The sequence below is a fragment of the Oryctolagus cuniculus genome, chromosome 9 (genome assembly GCF_964237555.1).
Source record: "Oryctolagus cuniculus chromosome 9, mOryCun1.1, whole genome shotgun sequence".
NCBI classification, from domain to species: domain Eukaryota; kingdom Metazoa; phylum Chordata; class Mammalia; order Lagomorpha; family Leporidae; genus Oryctolagus; species Oryctolagus cuniculus.
This window is the reverse complement of record NC_091440.1, coordinates 98,996,940-99,020,481: the sequence shown is the minus strand read 5'-3', so window position 1 is coordinate 99,020,481 and position 23,542 is coordinate 98,996,940. Positions and strand designations below refer to the sequence as shown.

The following is a 23,542-nucleotide window of genomic DNA, read 5'->3' as shown; positions in this document are numbered from 1 at the left end:
CCAGGCCATAACAGAGAGCTGGATCGGAAGTGGAGCAGCCAGGACTAGAGAAACGGTGCCCATATGGGATGCCGGCACTACACGTGGTGGTTTTATCCACCACGCCAGAGCAGCAACCCCAGCTCCAGCTCTTAATTCCAGATTCCTGCTAATACAGATGCTGGGAGGCAATGATGATAGTTCAGGTAACTGGGTTTCAGATACCTACCTGGGAGACCTGGTCTGAGTTCCTGGCTCAGCTCTAGTTGTTAAGGGCATTCGGGGAATGAACCAGCAGAAGCAGAGGAGAAATCACTGTCACTCTTGCACTCATACTCACTCTCTCTCTCCCTTAATGCTTCTCAAATAAGTAAACAAAAACTAATAAAACAAAATCATTAATAAATGCAAATCTAGTGCGGCCAGTGCCGTGGCATAGTGGGTAAAACCTGTTGCCTCTGGCATCAGCATCCCATATGGGGGCCAGTTCAAGACCTGGATACTTTACTTCCTAGCCAGCTCCCTGCTAATGGGCCTGGGAAAGCAGTAGAGGACAGCCCAAGTGCTTGGGCCCCTGCGCGCACGTGGAAGACCCTGAAGAAGCTCCTGACTCCCGGCTTCAGCCTGGCTCAGCTCTGGCTGTTGTAACTATTTAGGGAGTGAACCAGTAGATAGAAGGTCTCTCTCTCTCTCTCTCTCTCTCTCTCTCTCTCTGTCTGTCTCTCTGTAACTACTTTTCAAATAAATAAGCAAATCTTAAAAATAAAAAAAAGGGGGGAGGGGGCCGGTGCCATGGCTCACTTGGTTGATCCTCTGCCTGCGGCACTGGTATCCCATATGGGCGCCGGGTTCTAGTCTCAGTTGCTCCTCTTCCAGTTCAGCTCCCTGCTGTGGCCTGGGAAGGCAGTGGAGGATGGCCCAGGTGCTTGGGCCCTGCACCCGCATGGGAGACCAGGAGGAAGCACTTGGCTCCTGGCTTCGGATCGGCGCAGCAAGCTGGCCGTGGCGGCCATTTGTGGGGGGTGAACCAACGGAAGGAAGACCTTTCTCTCTCTGTCTAACTCTGCCTAATTAAACAAAAATTTTTTTTAAAAGCAGATCTAGTAAGCAGATAATAGTAATGAGTTTTTCTTTTCTCCTGGTATAAATAGATACCAGTGATCAGAAAACTTCCTGAAGTGGTAATAGCTAGCCATAAATTTTAGTTAGAATACAATGAAAAATCATTAAATAAATTAGGCAGAAGACTATTCTAGTTACAAAGTATCCAGGTCAGATAGGAAAGGATAGGTCTATACTAGGAAAGGAGGGAGGGCAGGAAGAACACATCGAGAGTGGAGGACAGGGAAGCAAATAAAAAATGTATAATTCAAAAATTTACAGAGCAACTTATTTTCATTGCAAAACCATTTGAAGCCCACTTCCAAAGAGCCCTTAACCAACTGGGTTTTGATTTTATGTAAAACTTGATTTGATTTGCAAAGCTTCAGCATGTACACAATTAAATTATAAAAGTTCAGCTTATACTTTGCTTTTTGCTTTTGTTAGATTCATCCTAACCACATAATAAAGTCCAAATTCCCTAATTAGCACAAAAGATCTGTTACTGACAATCACTGTATTTCCACTACTCACTCACACAGTAAGCTAGATGTTTTGATGTTCTTATTCTTTCGCTCGCTTTGCTTTGCTGCACACTCAAGCACACATTCTGGAAGGTGAAGCTTATGTGGCAGCACCTTAGCAAAGCTTTCTAGTAGTCTCCCTCAACAAAATTAACTGCTTCAACCCCATGAACTGAAGGGTCTGTCTAGACTACAATACAGAATAATTATAAAGGAGAGTATTTTCTAGATCTCTGATAGATCACAATGCTTTAAAAGATACAAACAATAAGTCTAAAATTTACAAGTCAGCTGACAGGAGTCTTCAAAAAGTTTGTGGAAATGTGTATTATGAGAAAACTACACACATTTTTCAAAAATGTTTTGCACCAGAATAAATTTATCTTTAATTCCGTTTTCCATGAACTTTATGAAGTTTCCTGTACAAAGAAAACTAAAACACAATGAAATTCAAGATGTAAATACTAATTATTATCATTATCAATTACTTTATTTTCATTAAATTTTAAATACTCAATTAACCAATAATGTAGTTAAATCACTGCTCAAAGCATGGTACTTGCTACAATGGTCCAAGTTGTTTCATTCATAAAAATATTTGATTTCTTTATCAAATTGCTAAAAGCAAGTTTGCTTCATATAGTAGATCACAACATTATTTAAATTTTGCTTAGTATAAAAGCAGCATTGTACATCAGATCTACCACTGTTCTTTGTTCATTGGCCCATGACAATGACAGTGGTAATAGTTGAAGACAATGAGATCAAAACCACAGGAACAGATGAAACTACATGTGTTACTTACTTTTAAGATACTGACCCAATGACAATAGGTCCTTGGCCTAGCATTTAAGATGCTGGTTAGGATGAACACGTCCCATGCCACAATACCTGGATTCGATTCCCAGTTCTTGCTCTTTATAGACTCCAGCCTCCTGATAATGCAGACCCTATGAGGCAATGGTGGTGGCTCATAAAACTAGGTTCCTGCCACCTACACTGGAGATCTAGATTGAGGTCCAGGCTCCAGGCTTCACCACAGCCCAGCCCTGGCAACTGCTTTCATTTGGAAGGTAACCAGCAGATGGGGGAGCACTCTTGCATGCTCGCTCTCTCTCTCTCTCTCTCTAATAAATAAAAGTTTTTAAAAAGCTATTCACCTAGATAATACAGAATGTTTGATTGTTATTGAAATGCAAATACAACATCATAAAGTTGGCATGGTAAATATGTAAAACTCAGAACAGGTTCAAGGTCTCCCAGGGATGTGGGAACCACCAATCAGAATACAGTGGCAGTGAGGTTTAAAAGCAAAGGTCTAAGGGTTGGAGAGCTCTAGGTTAAAAAGTAGATCACCATTCATTACTCTGTGATATTTACCCTCTCTAAGCTGAAGAATTGTTTCTAATTTTTATTTATTTTCATTTTATTTGAATGGCAGGGGGTGGGGAATAAGAGAAAGTGTGACCATCTGCTAATTTACTCCTCAAATGCTCACAATAGCTGGTGCTGGGCCAGACCGAAGCAAGGAGCCAGAACTGAATCTAGATCTTCTATGGTGAGGACAAAAGTACTTTAGCCATTACTTTCTGCCTTCCAGGGTGAACATTAGCAGGAAGACAGAATAAGAAGCAGAGTAGGAACTTAAAACTGGCACACTGATATGGAATGCAGGCGTCCCAAGCAGTGTCTTAATCTTAATACCTGCACCAAATGTTCATCCCTTGTTTGATCTTTTTAATTTACAATGCCCATGTATAAATAAAAAGATAATGGGAACGCTGAGGATAGGATCTGGTACACTGTAAGAAGTCAGTAACACATTCTTCCCTTCTACTCCCAAACACATTCACACGAGCAACACACACACACCCACAACCTTACTGTATTTTCATAAGTAAATGTAAGTATCTAAATCCCTCAAACATTAAGACCCAGAGATTCAGGGAATATGCTGCTTCCCTGCTGTTTCAGAATAGGGGTGCAAGGTGGAAAGGAAGTCATTGAACGTTATGTGTTAAATATTTCTATCTAAGAACGTGTTAGCTAAATAGTATAATAATCTTTGTAAACAGTATATATCTAGTATCCTAATGCTTATATTATCACATTTCAATTACCATCTTGGTAAGAACATTCTTCAAAAGTTTTATTAACTCTACAGATGAAATAATCAAACCTCAAAAAAACTTAGTAATTAGCTGAAAATCAGTTTGACACTACAAAACAGTTACTCAAGCCCAGGTCCGCCTGACTGCAACTACCATACCCTTAACTTCTCTGCTATAGCAACTGTGAACAAAAATTATTGATATGCAAGATCTCTGATACAAAACATTGAAAGAAGATGGCTAACATAACAGATTAAAAAAAATAAAGAAAAAGAAACACACTGCTGTACAGAACTCTGCCCAGACCAGGGATTCACAGACATGGTTAAATGCTTATCTTTTTGTGTTCTTAAAATATTTTAGTAGGTTAAGCCTCTGCCTGTGGCGCCTGGGTGCTAGTTTGTGTCCCAGCTGCTCCACTTCCAGTCCAACTCTATGCTAATGGCCTAGGAAAACAGTAGAAGATGTCTCAAGTGCTTGGGCCCTGCACCCAAGTGAGAGACCCAGAAGAAGCATCTGGTTCCTGGCTTCAGATCAGCTCAGCTCTGGCCATTGCAGCCATCTGGGGAGTGAACTAATGGGTGAGAGACCCCCCTCTCTCTCTGTAACTCTGCCTCTCAAATAAATAATCTATTGGGAAAAAAAAAAAAAAAAAAAAGAATTCCAGGTTCAAACACTGGGCTAACTAAAAAAAAGACATTTTGCCCTTTTTCCGAAAAAGCAGCACATCCAATGATGTGGTCACTCCTCATAGTGACTCACTTTTTTTTTTTTTTTTTTTTTGGACAGGCAGAGTGCACAGTGAGAGAGACAGAGAGAAAGGTCTTCCTTTTGCCGTTGGTTCACCCTCCAATGGCCGCTGCAGCCGGCGCACCGCGCTGATCCAATGGCAGGAGCCAGGTACTTATCCTGGTCTCCTGTGGGGTACAGAGCCCAAGGACTTGGGCCATCCTCCACTGCACTCCCTGGCCACAGCAGAGAGCTGGCCTGGAAGAGGGGCAACCGGGACAGAATCCGGCACCCCAACCGGGACTAGAACCCAGTGTGCCGGCGCTGCAAGGCAGAGGATTAGCCTAGTGAGCCAAGGCACCAGCCTGACTCACTTCTGATCCAGTTCCTTGCTAATGGGCCTGGGAAAGCAGCGGAAAATGACCCAAGTGCTTGGGGGCTCTGTTATCCAAATAGGAGACTTAGATGGAGCTTTGGCCTGGCCCAGCTCTAGCCATAGCAGACATTGGGAAGTGAATCATCCAATGGAAGGTCTCTCCCTCTAATTCTTTCTTTTAAAAAAATAAAATAAATCTTAAAAAAAAAAAGTCAGTTAGGACAGCCACTTCTCATATCAGAATGCCTAGGTTTGACTCCTGGCTCTGCTTCCAAATCCAGCTCCTGCTAAAATGCAGTCTGGGAGATAGTACTTGTGTCCCTGTCACCCATGTGGGAGTTGTGGCTTCAGCCTGGCCCAAATCCAGCTGTTGCAGGCACTTGGCGAGTAAACCAGTGCATAGAAGTACTCTTTCTCTCAGCCTTTCAAATAAATAGAATAAGTTTTTAAGGCAGTTATATAGAGAGGAAGAGACAGAGAAAAGACCAAGATCATCTATTCATTGGTTCACTCCCAAGATGGCTGCTACAGTCCGAGCTGGGCAACGTCAAAGCCAGGAGCCCAGCCCCTGCCATCCTCTGCTGCTTTCTCAGGCACTTTAGCAGGAAGTTAGAAAGTAGAGCAGCTGGGACTCAAACCACTGCTCATATTGGGATGGCAGTGTCACAACTGGTAGCTTAATCCACTAAGCCACACCGACCCCTAAATAAATAAAAAACCAAATGCTGAACGGTTAAGTATCTTGTCAAAGGTCACATAACGAAATCACCTAAACATTCAATCCTATTTCAAAACATCCTAAATTATACTCTCTTGATAACCTACTCAACTGGACTTGGAAAACTCTTCATTTAAATGGTAAAACACTTTACTATAGAAAAAAACAATTGCCCTAAACACTAATCCAAAATGAAGAGAGGCTTGAAACTTTCACATAACACAAAAGATGATCTTCGCCACCAGAACAAAAGAAATTTGTTTTTATTTTGTATTCCCTGGAAAATAAACTTACTTAGAAATAAGTATAGTTTTAACAGCATTTACTGCAGGGTACAAGTTACAAAATGAACCAAATTATAGTATGATGATTAACATACTTATAAGTCACAGAATTATCTGTATACCCATGGTTTTCAAAGATAAATTCTTCTGGAACTTTACATGGGGTATCACTTACAGAGACTGAGAACAAACCAGTCATGCAAAAGACAAAATATGGGACAATGATAAAACTTCCCCCATATGAGTCAGCTAGAAGCTCAAATTAGAGATGAAGGTTTTCCAAGGCAAAAGACTTCATGATATTTTTCAACTAGAAGAAAAATGTTTTCAGATTTTCCCATAATAGAATTACTTAAGAGGTACCATAATTTTTAATGTAATATGTGGATAAAATATTTAGAGTAGAAAATGGGAAAATTATTTTAAATGCAGTTTTTGTGCTTGCTATTTTTATTGTAAATACTGTAGATTTCTTTAATGAATACAGCTTATTTGAAATGCAGGTTCTATAAAAATTTATAAAAAAAAACAAAATAAACCTAAGAAGTCCTTGATGCTAACAAGACTGAGTATCAATAATGCGGATGAAAAGGTACTTTAGAACATGAGAGAGGTTGGTGCTGTGGCATAGCTAAGTCAATGTCTGCAGCACCTGCATCCCATATGGGGGCAGGTCCACATCCCAGCTGCTCCCCTTCCGATCCAGCTCCCTGAAATGAACCTGGGAAAGCAGTAGAAGAGATGGCCCAAGTTCTTGGGCACCTGCCACACAGATAAAGCTCCTGACTCTGACTTGGCCCAGCCCTGGATATTGCAGCCATCTGGGGAGTGACTCAATAGATGTAAGATCTCTCCCTATCTCTCCTTCTTTCCATAACTCTGCCTTTCAAATAAATAAAATAAATCTTTTAAAAAAAGATTTATTTATCTGAGAGGCACTTCAGGCCAGGGCGTTAACCCACTGTGCCACTGGCCCCAAATCTTTTAATTTTAAAAGATTCATTTATTTATTTGAAAGTCAGAGTTACACAGAGAGAGAAGGAGAGGCAGAGAGAGAGAGAGAGAGAGAGAGAGAGAGAGAGAGAGAGAGGTCTTCCATCTGCTGGTTCACTCCTCAACTGGCTGCAATGGCCGGAGCTGCGCTGATCCAAAGCCAGGAGCCAGGAGCTTCCTCCAGGTCTCCCACAGAGGTGCAGGGGCCCAAGGACTTGGGCCACCTTCCACTGCTTTCCCAGGCCATAGCAGAGAGCTGGCTCAGAAGTGGAGCAGCCGGGTCTTGGACCGGCGCCCATATGGGATGCTGGCACTTCAGGCTAGGGCGTTAACCCGCTGCACCACAGCGCCGGCCCCTAAATAAATAAATCTCTTTAAAAAAAGTAAAAGAGCATGAGAAACACTATGAGTTAAGAAACACATAAAAGATGTGTGGGGCCGGCACTGTGGAGTAGCAGGTAAAGCCAACACCTGTGATGCCAGCATCCCATATGGGTGCCAGTTTGTATCCCAGCTGCTCCAATTCCAATCCAGCTCTACTAATGGCCTGAGAAAGAAGTGGAGGATGGCCCAAATGTTTGGGCCCCTACACCCACATGGGAGACCTTGAAAAAGCTCCTGGCTCCTGGCTTCTGCCTGGTTCAGCCTTGGCCGTTGTTTCCATCTGGGGAGTGAGCTAGCAAATGGAAGATCTCTCCCTCTCTCTGTAACTCTGACTTTCAAATAAAAAAATCTTTAAAAAAAATGTGAAACTCACTGAAAATTGTCAATAAAGCATTAAGAGATCTAACAGGCCGGCGCCGCGGCTCACTAGGCTAATCCTCCGCCTAGCGGCGCCGGCACACCGGGTTCTAGTCCCGGTCGGGGCCCCGGATTCTGTCCCGGTTGCCCCTCTTCCAGGCCAGCCCTCTGCTGTGGCCAGGGAGTGCAGTGGAGGATGGCCCAGGTGCTTGGGCCCTGCACCCCATGGGAGACCAGGAGAAGCACCTGGCTCCTGGCTCCTGCCATCGGATCAGCGCGGTGTGCCGGCCGCGGCGGCCATTGGAGGGTGAACCAACGGCAAAGGAAGACCTTTCTCTCTGTCTCTCTCTCTCACTGTCCACTCTGCCTGTCAAAAAAAAAAAAAAAAAAAAAAAGAGATCTAACAGAAAACAATGTACACAAACTACAAAAAACAAAAAGTTTATACAGGGAAGAGAAATAATAATAATATTAAACACCCCAGATGGGTCAAATAGGCCCAAGACAAAGTCACTGAATTGGGCAAGTTTTAAATACATCAGGAGCTTCTTTCATGTCTCCCAGGTGGCTGCAGGGGCTCAAGCACTTGGGCCATTTTCCACTGCTTTCCCAGGAGCAGTAGCAAGTAGGGAGCTGTATTAGAAGTCGAGTGGCCAAGACTTGAACTGGCATCCAAATGAGATGTTAGCATTGCAGGTACTGGCTTACAACCACTATGCCACAATGCCAACCACAAGAAAACTTTTTTTTTTTTAAGATTTTATTTACTTATTTGACAGGTGGATTTACAGACAGCGAGAGAGAGAGAGAGGTCTTCCATCCACTGGTTTACTCCCCAAATGGCCGCAATGGTCAGAGCTGGGCCAGTCTGGAGCTGGGCTGATCATAAGCCAGGAGCCTGGAGCTTCTCCCAGGTCTCCCACGTGGGTGCAGGGGCCCAAGGACTTGGGCCACCTTCCACTGCTTTCCCAGGCCATAGCAGAGAGCTGGCTCAGAAGTGGAGCAGCCAGGACTTGAACCAGGCACATATGTAGAATGCTGGCACCACAGGCAGAGGATTAACTTACTGTGCCACAGTGCCAGCCCCAACAAGAAAACTTTTAAGTGAGAAATCTACCCAAGAAAATCCCAACAATCTGGGGCTCCACAGCTGTTACTTTACCTCCTAGGCTAGAGTTCATATAATATAAAGAACCCTGGGTTGAAATGAGAAAATCTGGCTTCAAATCTAAGTATCCTCGATTGGTTGGTTGTCCCTGAAGAAACATGTTTCCTAATTTAGTTCTTCAGCAGAATAATAATCTGCCCTGTGCAACCCATATGTTAACTAAAAGATTCAAAGAAATGGATGCTTCTATAAACAGCAAATAGATGTATGCTGTCATTATTAGTAGAAAGTTGCTATGTAAAATGTACATGGTATTAACAAGTTCATTTTCTGAAACCTATCATATATTCCCACACTTTAGGGCAGATGTTGTGGTGCAGCAAGTTAAACTGATGCTTGCAAAGCCTGCATCCCCTACTGGAGTGCTGGTCTAAGTCTTGGCTCCTGTGATTCTGACCCAGCTTCCTGGGAGAACCACATGAAGTTTCTGGCTCCTGGCTTCAGCTTGGCCCAGCACTGGTTATGGTGGGCATTCAGGGAGTAGACCAGTAGATCTCTCAATATCTCTCTCTCTGACTTCCAAATAAAAATAAATTTTTGAAAAAGAAATAATTCTCATTCTGTAATTTACACTGTCATGGCTCATATGTGAAATAACTATAAAAATGCAGGTTTCTGATTACTTTAGGCAGCTTCTCTTGCTATATACTTATTACCGAAGATAAGCAAAGTACTCAATTGGCTCTGCACTTGTGTTTTTCACCCAAAAAAAAAAAAAAAATTTAAACCTTTCCACATAGTTGCATCAATGCTAAACAAAATATGTGAAGCTTCTACCAAAATGCTCTCACATACACACGGCAGTTAGCGGCTGTTGCTTTTGATCACAGAATCACCAACTAAAACAAAATAATTCACAGGTTGACTGCAATAACTTTCCCTCCATCATTTTTACTGCATTTCCCCAGCTTAACACCCAGAACGTTTCTGATGATATTTTAATTAAATTAAAACAATTTTTTTCCTCCTCATTCCCCTGCTGGCTTTTCCCTCCATTTCTGTGTAAAATGGGCAGTCTGATTCTTGTTCTCTGAATATATTTTGAATCTGCTCTCCTGATAACTCTAATAATTTTCACGTTATGCACATAAAACTCCATTTCTAAAATCTCTTTCCTGGAATATATTCTATCATTTCGGTTCCCTCGCAGAATTCAAGAGAATGTTGGTAAACAATGTTCCATCACAATATCTTCATTTTAGTACAAGCATACTGACCTTGAGGTGAGACTGAAGAAAACAGCAAATCCAGGAAGAAAACGTGAAAGAGAAAGTTAGAAAGAGTTAATAAGGACACTATTCAGAAATATATTAATCACAGACACAGACAAAACACAAAGCACAGGGTTACAGAAAGGGATAGGATCACATAGATTCTACACAGGTGCTACAAAAAGTAATTTCTAATTTTCAACTCTCAGCAAGCTATTTTTCTTATTAGATTACACCATTGTACTTTCATGAAAGCTTCCAAAGGAAAAAATTTTGTCTAAAATTTACTATTTCCTGAGACAGGAAAACAACCAATTTCTCAAACACTAAAGAAAATACAGAAAATTAGCCAGCCCCTTCTCATTTAAGTAGCTAAAAGTAGTATGGAGGGGGCAGCATCGTGACATAACAGGTTAAGCTGCTGCCTGCAATGCTGGCATCCCTGGTTGCTTCACTTCTGACACAACTTCCTGCTTTCTTGGGAAAGAACTGGAAGATGGCCCAAGTCCTTGGGACCCCACACACATGTGGGAGACCTGGATGAGGATCCTGGTTCCTGGCTTCAACCTGGATCAGCCGTGACTGTTGCAGCCATTTGGTAGGTGAACCATCAGGTAGAAGAATTCTCTCCCTGTGTATCTCCTTCTTTCTCTAACTCTATTTTTCAAATAAACAAATCTTTAAAAAATAATACAATATAAATAAATAGAAGTAGCATGGAGTGATTTCACAACTTAGCTTACTTCTATAGACACCTGCCTTATAACTGACCTTCCATTAAGAGGATCTAAGTTATCCAAAAGCAAAAGCAGAAAAAAATTGACAGCTTCAGTTTCTCTGTAGCATATAGAACTCTAATTTATTTGAAAACACTGTCTCAAAGGATAAAACATAATAATATTTTTCATTAGCCACAACCAATTATTTCTCAATTTAAATCCAGCAAAATCCTCAAATGGTGGAATCCAAAAGCAATAATGAATAAGAATATACAGCTCTATAAACTCAATTCATTTCCAATGTTGCTTAGCAGCAGGAGAAGCAAAGTGGCCATGCTTAATATTGCTACCTAGCAGGAAGTCCCTATGGTTCATTATTGCCATGTGTAACAGGCAATATGCTTCTCTTTAAAATTTAATCAATTTCACTGAAATTGTTAGCATTCTCTGAATAGTTAAAAATCTAATGGCCATTGCCATCCGGATTATCTTTGTGATCTAATTTTTAATTGAAGAATATTGAAAAGAAAAGTTTATTTCTTAAATGTAAGTACCACTTCAATTTGTACTGCAGTTAATCCTTAATGATTTGTTGCAAAAGACTAATCTACTACATACTTAAAACCAAAGTTTTAAAAGTCATAAAATTTTAAAATTATAAAGGTGAGGTGGACAAGATTTATTATTCTCATTATATAAGATGAAAACTCAACACAGAATCCAAATGACTTGCTCATAGATACAGATCCAGCATAAGAATGTGGGTCTGCTGATATCTCACTGGAGCCTACTTCCTATGTTCTGGATTTCTTGAGGGATCTATAAAAAACCATGGACCTCTGCATATATAAAACAAGGTAAAAAACAGATAGTGTTCAATGGCAAAAAGGTCAATCTTTAATGGATTGTTCCCAATGACCTTTTGTATTTTGGTTGATTATGACAAAGGAAATTAGAATAATTTTAGATCAACAATGACATTAACTGAACTCTCTCAGATGCAAGGCTTTAGGACAAGACTGGTAAATCCATGAAATAAATATTGAGCTTATCCCTGCTAACACAGTAACTTTAATCATCTTTTTACCTATGTTACTGCACATGAATCATATTTTCACTTCCACATCAAAGTACAGCTCTTAGAAATAAATTTGAGAGAAAAAAATTCACCCATGAAATAATTATCTGACTTCAGTGTTTATATTTTTAAGTGAAAAATTCAAGTAGCCACTACTTTAATTTACACCAATTCTTCTAAGATGAAAGTGACAAATTATCAAGTGCTGTGTCCACAAGGAACTTTGGGCAGATGACATAATAGAAGTGACTATGTAAAGCTATGTAATTTAGTCTTCTATTAAATGAAATCAGTGAAATTGATCAAGGAAGAAGAAGCAAGAAACAAGCAGCTTCCCCTGAAAGCAAGCTGAAGCAAGCAGGATCAGATAAAGAATCAGTCATCTTCAGCTGTAATACTTTAACATCTTTCTTCCTGTTTCTGTTCTTCATTTTTTAAAATACAGATCATACTCCATCAAGCAACACAGTTTATATGATTCCTTACAACCACACCAACAGCCCCAGCCATTTCTCTTCTACTCTAACTACCTTAAGAGCATCCTCTCTGATATTGTACATCATAGACCAGGGGGCAGGCATGTGGCACAGTGGGTTAAGCAGTCACTTGGGACACCTGAATCCTGTATCTGAGTGATTGGGTTCAAGTTCCAGCTGTATTTCCAAGTCCAGCTTCTTGCTAAAGCTCACTCTGGAGGGCAGCAGGTGATGGGTCAAATACTTGGGTCCCTGCTACTCATATGGGAGATCTGGATTAAGTTTCTAGCTTCAGGTTTCAGTTTGGCTCAGCCCTGCCTGTTTGGGTCTTTTGGGGAATGAACCATCAGATGGACAATCTCTCTCCTCTGTCTCCCTGCCTTTCAAATAAATAAAAAATAAAAATAAATACTTAAAAGGTACATAACTATAAACTTGAAAGTAAGGAAATTCTTAGCAACCATTTTCCTCTTATATTATACAGCTGTGTATATTCAAAATAATTTACAGTTTAATATCCAGATGATTTATCTTAGAGGACATTAAGGAGAGTATCAATTCAGGATTTCTTTAATGAAAAACACTTAAAAATCTGAAAACTAAACACCTAGGTTTACATTTTCGGGTTACCACATGCCATAGATGCTTCAACATAATGTTATACCAGTAAAAAATAAACATAAAGCTTATTTTCCCAATGAGAAAGTCCAAAAGTAACTTTTTAGGTCAACCTGAATAAACAAACTCAGGATGTAAATAAAAGAGTCAAATATCTAATTATAATAGTAAATATATTTGGCCGGCGCCACGGCTCACTAGGCTAATCCTCCGCCTTGCGGCGCCGGCACACTGGGTTCTAGTCCCGGTCGGGGCGCTGGATTCTGTCCTGGTTGCCCCTCTTCCAGGCCAGCTCTCTGCTGTGGCCAGGGAGTACAGTGGAGGATGGCCCAAGTGCTTGGGCCCTGCACCCTCATGGGAGGCCAGGATAAGCACCTGGCTCCTGCCATTGGATCAGCATGGTGTGCCGGCCGCAGTGCGCTGGCCGCAGCGGCCATTGGAGGGTGAACCAACGGCAAAGGAAGACCTTTCTCTCTGTCTCTCTCACTGTCCACTCTGCCTATCAAAACAATAAAAAAATAAAAAAAGAATAGTAAATATATTCATTTGGTTACATGCACATTTAAAATAAACTATACAATGCTAATTTAAAAATACTATTTTCTGGGGCCAGCACTGTGGCGCAGGAGGTTAAGGCCCCAGCTTGAGCACCAGCATCCCATATGGGCATCAGTTCGAGTCCTGATAGCTCCAATTCCAATCCAGTTCCCTACTAATGCACCTGGGAAAGCAGCAGAGGACGGCTCAAGTCCTTGGGCACCTGTACCCATGTCAGAGACTCAGAAGAAGCTCCTGGCTCCTGGCTTCAGATTGGCCCAGCTCTGGTAGTTGCGGCCATTTGGGGAACGAACCAGTAGATGGAAGACCTTTCTCTGTCTATACCTCTCTCTGTAACTCTTTCAAATAAATCAAAACAGATCTTTAAAAAAATACAACTTTCTTCCACTCCCATAGTCAACAAAAAATTAATTCACTATTTTTGTGTACATCTTCGACATCAATTCACCCAAGACAGGAGAAGCAACAATACATTAGCTATCACTAAGAAAGGAAAAATGGGCCGGTGCTGCGGTTCAATAGGTTAATCCTCCGCCTAGCGGTGCCGGCACACCGGGTTCTAGTCCCGGTCAGAGCACCGGATTCTGTCCCGGTTGCCCCTCTTCCAGGCCAGCTCTCTGCTGTGGCCAGGGAGTGCAGTGGAGGATGGCCCAGGTGCTTGGGCCCTGCACCCCATGGGAGACCAGGAAAAGCACCTGGCTCCTGCCATCGGATCAGCGCGGTGCGCCGGCCACAGTGCGCCGGCCACGGCGGCCATTGGAGGGTGAACCAACGGCAAAGGAAGACCTTTCTCTCTGTCTCTCTCTCTCACTATCCACTCTGCCTGTCAAAAAAAAAAAAAAAAAAAAAAAAAAAAGAAAGAAAGAAAGAAAAAGAAACAAACTAGGAAACACGCATGCTTTTAAAAAAAGTTAGAAGCCCAAAGCTTAAGAATATATATCACTTTTTAAACAAAGCCAGTTGTTTATAACTTATAATATAGTTCCTTTAAAAACAATTTTATATAGTGCATGTTTGGTTTTCTTGTTGTTCACAGAATTCAAGTTTAATCCTGATGTAAAAGCCTAGAACTAGTAGATCTAGATGATGTCTGGAAATGATGGTCAACAAGGAGGATATGATTAACCACTGCAAAGTAGAAAAGCCATATTTCCTCGATTAGAACTTCTCACAGGCTGATTATACACAAAATCAAAGTCTCGATTTCTTGTCCTCCTCAAAAATAACCGTAGCAGCAGTATAACATCCTGGCTTCCTCCTCAATTCTTTACCTCTACCTATACTATGGAGTTTGGGAACCTAAAATTAGCTATCCAAAATCCAAAATTACTTATCAGCCTTCTACCCAAACAACCTTCCAAGCCAAAAATTAGAAGAACAAAGACTTAAAAGTTCAAAGTTCAGTAAGTCCCTTCTCTTGCTACTCCTATATCCTAGGGCTCACTTTAATTGGGATGGTCAAACCCGGGGTATATTATGTATTACCTCCCAGGACAGCTCAACTGGACCTGAAGAAATTGCAACCTCATTACTGGAGTTTCCAGCTATTGGACAAACTATGGAAGAATGCCTGGGCTCACATCATCTATAAAAGAAATAACTAGAGGTGCTGTATTGCTGGAATTTTAGTCTCCTGAGGTCAGAAACACCCGCTCTGAATCAAGTCTAGATTGACAGAACAGCTAAGGGTCACACATGCAGGGAAAACAAACAACTGGAAGCAAAGCAAGCCACATGCCACCTTGAAAGCACTGTCCTGTAAGATGGAATTCTAGCAAAATCCTCAAGTGAAAAGCCTCAGAATTTTCTGGGTAGGGGCCAGCACTGTGGCATAGCGGGTAAGGCTGCTGCCTGCAGTGCCAGCACCTCATATGGGCGCTGGTTCGACTCCAGGCTGCTGCACTTCTGATCCAGCTCTCAGCTGTGGCCTGGGAAAGCAGTAGAAGATGGCCCAAGTCCTTGGGCCCCTGCACCTACATGGGAGACCCGGAAGAAGCTCCTGGCTCCTGGCTTTGGATTGGCACAGCTCCAGCCATTGCAGCCAACTGGGGAATGAACCAGTGGATGGAAGACCTCTCTCCCTCTCTCTCTCTCTTTCTCTCTCTCTCTCTCTGCCTCTCTTTTTCTCTATGTGGAACTCTGACTTTCAAATAAATTATAAATAAATCTTTTAAAAAATTAAAAAAAAAATTATCTGTGTACCCCTTTCCCTTCTAGGAGGCGAGGTCATCAATGAAAACTGAACAGAGGACATTCCAAAGGAGAAAAGGAAGCAGAGACAAGACACTGGACTTATTAGACACAACTCTGCTATCTTCTATTTAACATTGGACCAACCATTTAACATCTCTGGTCCTCAGTCTCATCTGTAAAACAAAAATCTATGTAAGAACCCTTCCCAAAAAACAAAAAAAAGCCAGGGAAGCAGGCCGGCACCACGGCTCACTAGGCTAATCCTCCGCCTTGCGGCGCTGGCACACCGGGTTCTAGTCCCGGTCGGGGTGCCAGATTCTGTCCCGGTTGCCCCTCTTCTAGGCCAGCTCTCTGCTGTGGCCAGGGAGTGCAGTGGAGGATGGCCCAAGTGCTTGGGCCCTGCACCCCATGGGAGACCAGGAAAAGCACCTGGCTCCTGGCTCCTGCCATCGGATCAGCGCGGTGCGCCGGCCACAGTGCGCCAGCCATTGGAAGGTGAACCAATGGCAAAGGAAGACCTTTCTCTCTGTTTCTCTCTCTCACTGTCCACTCTGCCTGTCAAAAAAAAAAAAAAAAAAAAAAAAAAAAAGCCAGGGAAGCTAAAATTAACAAATATAACAATCATACAAATCACATCGTATCTTTCTTAGAAAGGTTTCTATCTGATACACTAAAAACAAAACACAAGACTTGCAGAGTTCCTACATGAAATCTCTACCCAAAATATATGTGCCAGTTTGCTTTTGAATGCTTCTACTTTAGGACAGTAAATGAACTGTTCACTCTATCCAAACAAAATGAAATATGGCATTTCAATGTATCCTCCTGGGTGGGGACACAGTCTGCTATATGTGTCCCTTGCCAAAGATGAAAGGAAGAGCTCTGTTTCAGGCATCTGGGTGGGGGTTGGGATAGCGTAGAGACTACTAAAAACTAAAAGAAAAGGAGAGTAGGATTGAAACCTGTATGGACTTATCTGAAACTAATAGTGGAATACAGTATTTTATGACTGCTTTATTAGGTACCTTCAAAATACTGTCTCTTTTTAAAAGAACCAAAATAGGCATAGTGGGGAAGTAATTAGAATATGGTAATCATTATGTGATTCAGAAGGTATAGGCAGACAAAGAAGCCTTAACCTTGCTAAAGGCCTGCTACTGCTCTGACAGCTGGCTTTAATTGCTGTTTGACAAAGACAAAATGTTTAACTCTTTTCAAAATGATTGCTTCTATTACAGGAAAAAAAAAAAAAAAAAAAAACCAGAGGAAGAAGTAGGTATATCATTAGCTGTATCAGTTTAAAAATGTCGAGCTACAAAATAACAGAAACTCCTGACTCAAACAGGCTTAAACAACAAGAAAACACACTACCAGGGTGGGCATTTGGTGCCTACATCCCATATCAGACTGCCTGGGTTTGAGTTCTGGCTCCACTTCGATTTCAGCGTCCTGCTAACACACACCCTGGGAGGCAGCAGGTCATGGCTCTAGTATGTGGGTCCCTGCCACTCAAGTGGGAGGCCTGAATTGAATTCCAGGCTTGTGGCTTTCGTCTGGCCCAGCCCCAACATCTGCAGACATTTGGGAAGTAAACTAGTACATGGAAGATCTCTGTCTTTGGCTTACAAATAAATAAAACTTAATAAATGAAAATTATTTTAAACAAAGAAAACATACTATCTCACATAAGTTTAGAGGCAGTTTCAACAGAAGTCTATCTGGATTCTAGCTATGTTTCTCAGTGGTTTTCTCGACTGTCATATTCTGGATGCTGTCATCATGTCAAGCGGGTAGAAGGCAGCCGTGGCAGTTCTGGGCATCATATCCACACACGATAATGTCCAAAAGAAAGGAGTCGCCTTTCTTTTTGCAACTGTTTCTATTAGAAAATCACTCCCAGAAGCCTTGAAGTGGTCTTTCCTTCAAATCATTCGTGCATTATGAACAGCATGTAGTCAGTCACTAAAAAGGAGAATGCCATTGTCCTGACTGGCTTAAATGAATCAAGATCTACCTATTTCTAGTCCCCATTAGGGAGTAAACCAGTGGATGGAAGATCTCTGTCAGTAACTCTGCCTTTTAAATAAATAAATCTTAAAAAAAAGAAATAAGGCCGGCACCGCGGCTCACTAGGCTAATCCTCCGCCTTGCGGTGCCGGCACACCGGGTTCTAGTCCCAGTTGGGGTGCCAGATTCTGTCCCGGTTGCCCCTCTTCCAGGCCAGCTCTCTGCTGTGGCCAGGGAGTGCAGTGGAGGATGGCCCAAGTGCTTGGGTCCTGCACCCCATGGGAGACCAGGATAAGTACCTGGCTCCTGCCATCGGATCAGCGCGGTGCGCTGGCCGCAGCGCACCGGCCACGGCGGCCATTGGAGGGTGAACCAACGGCAAAAGGAAGACCTTTCTCTCTCTCTCTCTCTCTCTCTCTCTCACTGTCCACTCTGCCTGTCAAAACAAACAAACAAACAAACAAAACAAAACAAACAAAAAAAAAAAACAAAGAACAAAGACCCTTCAAATGTCTGCTCAAACATCACCTTATCAGACGGAGCTTTCTTGACTATCTCATAAATAATCACTAAATCGTCTACTAAATTTTAAAATACACCCCCAAAATAGGATCTGTAATCATTAAAATCCCAGTTCTTAATTCCTTAACTAAGGAAATATAGTAAACCTACATTTTTTATTCATTTTCTTTGCATCATACAATAACAGATTCTATTATTCTTTAGATCACTGAAAATCCCTAACTTTGATAAACCAAAGCCAATTCTTCATACCTAAATTATATGAAAATCAGAAGCAGGTACCTAGCCTTACTTATGATGCTGCTTAGGGTCTGGCGCTGTGGTGTAGTGGGTAAAGCTGCCGCCTGCAGTGCCAGATGCTCCACTTTTGGGCCAGCTCCCTACTATGGCTTGTGAAAACAGTGGAAGATGGCCCAATTGCTTGGGCCCCTGCACTTATGTGGGAGACCCAGATGAAGCTCCTGGCTTTGGACTGGCCCAGTTCGGGCCATTTCAGCCATTTGGGTAATGAACCAGCAGATGGAAGACCTCTCTCTCTCTCTGCCTATGCCTCTTTGTAACTCTGCCTTTCAAATAAACAAATAAATATTTAAGAAAAAAAACAGATACTGGTTAAGTTGCATACATTCCACAGTGGAGTACCCGGGTTCAATACGCAGCTGCAGTTCCTGATTAGAGCTAGCTTCCTGCTAACGAGCACCCTGGGAGGCAGCAAGGAACTGAAGTGGTTGGGTCCTTGCCAGTCACATGGGAGACCTGGATTGAGTTCCCAGTTCCTGACTGCAGCCCAGCCCAGAACCATCGTCAGAGCGTCTGTGGAGTTAACCAGTGGGTAGGAATTGTCTCTCTGACTCTCTTAAAAAATAAATAATTTGGGTGCCAGTGCTGTGGCCCGGTAAGTTTATCTTCCCCTGCAGCACCAGCATCCCATATGGGCACCGGTTCTAATCTCAGCCGCTCCTCTTCCAACCCAGCTCTTTGCTATGGCCTGGAAAAGCAGCAGAAGTTTGCCCAACTCCTTGGGCCCCTGCACCCGTGTGGGAGACTTAGAAGAAGCTTCTGGCTCCTGGCTTCAGATCGGCCCAGTTCCGGCTGTTGTGGCCATCTGGGGAGTCAACCAGTGGATGGAAGACCTTTGTCTCTGTCTCTCCCTCTCACTGTCTGTAACTCTACTTGTCAAATAAACAAATAAAATCTTTAAAATAAATAAATAATTTAAAAAATTGTATGAAGATTAGGAGATTGTTGCTATCCTCTAGAATACAGGTTTCTGAATGGCATGTTGAATTTAATCAAAATAAACCCCATAGCAAAATTGAGGATTTCTGCTGCAAACACTAACCTCTCAATTCATCAGTCATTTAGGTAATAAAAAAGGTAACAGAGCTAAAATAGAAGCATAATTATAAGTCAAAATAATCACTTTCTGACAGCAACTACTATTTTCTGTAACAGCCAACACAGAAAAGGAATACTGGTTACTTCTCAAACCTACAAAGAACGGGTCTGAAAATTCTTTATGATGTGATCTAAGCCTTTCAATTTCACATAAGAAATACGATGAAATGCAGAAGACACTAGGAATTTTCTTGAGTTGAATCACTGCAATAGTCCCTGCTCCCTTTTGCTCCTGCACTTAGAAGGATGTTGAACACCCTTTAGAAATGAATTCTACAATTACACGTGGCACTACAGATACATCAGTTAAGGGGCTATGTATAGGGCATTTCAGAACAAGCACCACCACACACACACAAAAAGGGCATATACTTGGCATATACTGATCTTTAGTATATAAAGAAACAAGGACTAAAACATAACTAGGGGCCAGCATTGTGGTGTAGAGGGTTAAACCACAGCCTGCAATGCCAGAATCCCATATGAGTTCCAGTTCAAGTCCCAGCTGCTCTAATTCCAATGCAGCTCCCTGTTAAGGCACCTGAGAAAGCAGCAGAAGATGGCTCAAGTGCTTGGGTCTCTACACCCACACAAGAGACCTGGATGAAGCTCTTGCCTCCTGGTTTCAGCCTGGCCCAAGCTCCAGCCACCTGAAAAGTGGAACCCCACTCAATACCCGTCTCTGCAACACTCCCTTTCAAGTAAGTAAAATAAATAAAAAAATATATAACTAGAACTATCAAAACTTTACCACACAGAATACAAACTGAGTTTATCCAAAAAAGACAAGGTTCAATGTGACATATAACTGGCTGTTCTTTAATTCTGATCAAGCAAAATTCCCAGCAAGCCCCAGCAGCAGCAACAGCAGCAGTAGCAATTCACTGTAGTACAAGACTGTAGCTTTACATTACACTCACTTTCCCAGGAAGTCCCAAACAAACCCCCCTGACGGTGCAGGGATAGAAACCTGGCGTGGAGGGTACAATTTGCGGGAAACTGGCTTTCTGAGAAACAGCATGGCCAAGGGGCAGAAGGGAAACACATATAAACGCAGACACCAAACACCCCAATGGAACAGGACCACGGTAAGATAAATCAAAAGAAAGGTGAGGAAACTCAAAATGATAAATTACAGACAGACATCCACACACAGGAAATAGTGGAATGGCAACATAAGAAACAAATGGTTAGTAAAAAACACAACAGCCATATACATGCACCTCAATTCTACATCAGAAAACAAAAACCATAATATAATCCCAACCATCTCTGACATACAATGTACCGATTATTTCCTAGAGCTCAGTTTATAAAAATGGCACTCAAGGGCATAAGTGAAATTAAAATCTAACTTAGCTTCTAAGCAAGTCATAATACTAAATATAGCCATTTTTGCTACTGATCTTAGGTCAAGATGGGACAAAAAGATAAATCCCATGAGAGCAGGGAACTTTGGAAATAAAGAGTTTCCAGTAATGCCAAAAAGAACATTCCTAACCTTGATGAAAGAAAAAGAAAATGGGAGTTGGAACTGAGTTAACAACTGGGCTTTTCTGTCTATTTGTTGTTTTGTTTTGCTTTGGAATAGCAGCCAAGAAATGTGTCAATTACAACACTGCGTGACCACAGGACAGAACTATATAGGACTCTTCCCAACCTGTACATTCTTTGGAAAGAGTAGACCATTTATAACTCTTTCTCAAAATAGAAGAAACAGAGCAACTAAAAAAACTGCTATTTGGTGTGCTCTGAATGTCACATGCAGAATTAGTCCCGTTTCCTATTCTGTTTCAAATAATATCCATCTCCTAAAATCTGTATTGGGGCCAAAAATGAATCCAAAATGTTTTCCAAGCAAGCTGCCTGGAACAGCAAACAATTTCAAATGTAGATTTCTCATATAAGAAATCAAACTTTGATGCTGGTGCTGTGGCACAGCAGGTAAAGCCATTGCCTGCAGTTCCAGCATCCCATATGAGCACCAGTTTGAGACTCGGCTACTCTACTTCCCATCTAGCTCCCTGCTATGGCCTGGGAAAGCAGTAGAAGATGGCCCAAGTGCTCCTGGCTCCCAGCTTCAGATTGGCTCAGCTCTAGCCCTTGTGGTTATTTGGGGAATGAACCAGCAGATGCAAGACCTCTCTCTCTCTCTCTCTCTCTCTCTTTCTTTCTCTCTGCCTCTGCCTCTCTGTAACTCTGCTTTTCAAATAAATAAATAAATATTTTTAAAAAAGAAACCAAACTTTATGAAACTTTCATAAGCAATTTCTTTTCTGAAATATACTTAGTAGGAGGCTACTTATCAATAAAAAGTATCATATTTCAGCCTCTATGGAGTATTGCTGCTGATTTCAGGACCATACAAAAGCAAAAGGAGTATTCATCATACTAACACATAAGGCTGTGGGTGTGTGTGCACATTATGCGTGTGTGTGGGCAGGCTTGTGCACGTGTTTTGGGAAAAGGGTGCAGGGCAGAGATGAAGACATTCAAAAACAAACAAGGGGTCTTCAAAGAGTTCATGGAAAATGAAACTGAAAGAGAACTTTCGAGCGAGCATGAAGACACCGCTTGGGATAGCCTCATCTCACACCAAAGTGCCTCAGTTCCAGCCCCTGCTCCACTTCTGATCCAGCTTCCTACTAATGCACAGGCTAAGAGGCAGCAGATGAGCTGACTCAAGTACTTGGTTCCCTGCCACCCATGTGGGAGACTCAGATTGAGTTCTGGGCTTCTGGCTTTAGCCTGATACAGCCCTGCCTGTTGCAAGCATTTGGGAAGTAAAACAGTAGGTGGAAGATCTTTCTCTGGTCTGTCTCTCCCTGCTGCTCTTTCAAATAAATAAAAGCACATTAATGAAACTTTTTTTTCTAAAGAAAAGATGACATGAATTTTCCATGAACTCTTGGAAGCCCCTAATATATAATCTGATTTTTTATGATTAATTAATTTATTATTTGAAAGGCAGAGTTAGAGAGAGGCAGAGGCACAGAGAGAGAGGTCTTCTATCTCCTGGTTCACTCCCCAAATGGCTGCAATGGCAGGAACTGCCGATTCAAAGCTAGGAGCCAGTGTAGGGACCCAAGGACTTGGGCCATCTTCTACTGCTTTCCCAGGCCACAGCAAAGAGCTGGATCAGAAGTGGAGTAGCCAGGACTCCGGGTACACATATGGGATGCCAGCAAGCGGTGGCTTTATCCGTTATGCCACAGTGCTGGCCCCTATAATATGATTTTGAGGCTCTGGTAATTTCTAAATTTTGATTTAAAGAATTGTATTAATTTGCCTCATTCAGAAATAGAGAAAACATAAAAATAAAAGGAAACAAGCAGGCAGGTAATCATTCCATGTGATTCATACTTTCGGTGAAGGAGAACTAATTGTAAGGCAAAGACTTTGTTGTTTTGATTTCTGAAAGATCAAAATTCCATGGGGATAGATCAGGGTAAAACAACTTTACAGGAAAATATCAAGTCCACATGCAAGCCCCCAAAGTTTAAACCTTAGTGAACAATTTATGAAAGTTATCTAATAGTTCTAAATCTTTAAGAACTTGAAGATAAAGTATTCCTTAGGGTCAATCCCCAAGGAGCTACACAGATGAGGAACTCCCTGTGTCACTGTCAGTCTTTCTGGCTGTGCAGAAGACTGTGGTGATTAACGAAGTTCTAACATAAGAGTTGTTCCTACACACTGGAGAAGGTACGTTAAAGTACATGTAAAAGAAGAGCTCATGAGATAGGCATATGCCTCATCCTTAGTTAGTATCAAATATGGTAATAATAATAAAAAAAATTCTAAGAGAGCTGAATGGTTGGACCTGCCCAAAAATAGCTTTGAAGAATTCAAAGTCAGAGTTCCATAAAAATCACCTCTGATTCTCCTAAATTGTCCTCAAAATGTCTGACTTTCTAATTCTGGTTTATCCACTGATGTAACATATTGCTCCTCCACAATGCAAACCATGAAAAGTCTAAGACCTCATAGCTCAAGAGGGTATCAGCTCAACAAAAAAGGTCTACACCAATGATAAAA

General features: G+C 41.8%; 1 protein-coding gene across 17 annotated transcripts in view; it reads right to left on the bottom strand.

Annotated features, from left to right (window-relative positions):
• ERC1 (ELKS/RAB6-interacting/CAST family member 1) overlaps positions 1-23,542 on the bottom strand; it is a 518,217-nt gene that overhangs the window by 306,398 nt on the left and 188,277 nt on the right. The window lies entirely within an intron of this gene.